The following is a 2,105-nucleotide window of genomic DNA, read 5'->3' as shown; positions in this document are numbered from 1 at the left end:
TCTCTAGCTCCTCCATTGGGGGCCCTGTGATCCATCCAATAGCTGACTGTGAGCATCCACTTCTGTGTTTGCTAGGCCCCGGCATTGTCTCACCACTTATTTTCTTGTTTTTTTTTTAAATGGCATTTTTTGGAGTGGGGTGAGGGGTCATGTGACACTGTTCCAAAGTGGAAACTTAAGGGTTCTTTGGAAAGTCAGTTGTTGGATGGTGTTTTGTTGGGGCAAACATGTGAAGGGGTGTTTTCCTGAAGTGGATATAGGTATGAAAGGTTGAGGCAGACTCGTGGAAAAAAAACGTTTGGCTGAAGCAGACACAGGTAAAAGGAATTTCTGCTAAAGCAAGTACGTGAAAGGACATGAAAGAGGAGGAACTGAGGCAGAAGTCAATTGTTGGGCAAAGAGAAGGATGGGGTTTCTGGGCCCCAGGAAAGAGGGAGACGGAGAGCAGGCGGTGGAGCGGAGGAAACGGCAGACACGTAGGTCTCCAGGCACCAAGGTTGTAGTCTCTGAGTTGGGCAAAGGCCAAGGAGGATGGGGCGGGGTATTCTTCGCCCAGCCATTGAGTTATCTGGCTAGTTTTAAAATATTAAGCCTGCCTGGTATTTTCTATCTGAGGAGACTAAGGTGGGCAGGAGAAAGGGCACAGCCAGGGCAGTGGTTGGTGGCTTGGCAGAGCTAGCTGCAAGAAGTTAAGGGAGTTGGGGCAGAGCTCTCAAGGAAGAGCTAGCAGGTTTTTAAAAGTATACGAACAACACATGATGAGGGATTCTTTGCTAAGGACACATGTGTATCGGTCTGCCTTACATTGCATAGTTGAGCTCCATTTGTCAGGACTCCATAGAAAGACACTCACCAAAAAACTTCTGGTGGTGTGCTGTGTCTTTTAGTTTCTTGCTGCTTCCTCAGACTTGGGCTGATTGGCAGTGATGCCAGCTGAGACAGACTCACATGCTGAGGCAAGACCCATGGAGGACATGTGATGTTTGGAGGAAGTATAAAAAGGAGGCTTGCTGGGAGAGCTGGCTGTGCAATGCTTGGATCTCACATCTTTGCTGATCTTCACTTTGCTGAGAGAGGCACAGCCAAGAACTTTTCCTGGCATTCCTGTTGGCCCTGGGCTCTCCTGCTGACCAGTGCTGAGGCTGAGGCCTGGCTGTCTCTGCTGGGTAGTGTCACCACTGTTGACTCATGTTTGCCATCCTGACTCTACCAAATTGGACTGCTAGTCTATCTGTGAAGTGTTTGTGAGTGGATTGAGTTGTCGATGTTAATCTGTGAACTGAACTACTGATATCTAGACAATGCAGATGGGAGTTGCTCCAAAGAACCATTTCTAAACAGGTCCACTTCCCCTGCATCCTTTCTTTCTCACTAGCTCTGGTGGGTGGTGGACTAGAAGGGAGGTTGTGATGGTTTGTATGTTTGGCCCAGGGAGTGGCACTCTTTGGAGATGTGACCTTGTTGGAATAGGTGTGCCACTGTTGGAGTGGGCTTTAATACCCTAGTCCTAGCTGCCTGGAAGCCAGTATTCTGCTAGCCTCAGATGAAGATGTAGAACTCTCAGCTCCTCCAGCACCATGCCTGCCTGTATGTTGCCATGCTCCTGCCTTGATGATAATGGACTGAACCTCTGAACCTGTAAACCAGCCCCAGTTAACTGTTGCCCTTTATAAGACTTGCCTTGGGCATGGTGTCTGCTCACAGCAGTAAAACCCTAACTCAGACAGAGGTTAAAGCATTTAAGAACCATCCCTTAAAAATAAGGTTTGAGAAAATTAAAGTTCAATTGTTCAGTTGTTCAACTGTTCAATTGTTTTGCAGGCTGTTCTCTCTTTCGTAGACTAAATAATTTCTTTACCAAGGTCTTTGAGTTTCCCCCAGTCTCTATCCTCTATCCTGCTGTTGAATTTATCTCCATGTTTTAATATATATGTTATGATATTTTTCAGCTCTAAAAATTTCACTTAACTCTTTTTATTTCTTCATTAACATTCTCTTCTCTTTTCTCTTCTCTTCCTCCTCCTCCTCCTCCTCCTTCTTCTTCTTCTTCTTCCTCTCTCTCTCTCTCTCTCTCTCTCTCTCTCTCTCTCTCTCTCTCTCTCTCT

This window comes from Mus caroli, chromosome 13, assembly GCF_900094665.2.
Source record: "Mus caroli chromosome 13, CAROLI_EIJ_v1.1, whole genome shotgun sequence".
NCBI lineage: Eukaryota > Metazoa > Chordata > Mammalia > Rodentia > Muridae > Mus > Mus caroli.
This window is presented reverse-complemented; position numbering follows the sequence as displayed.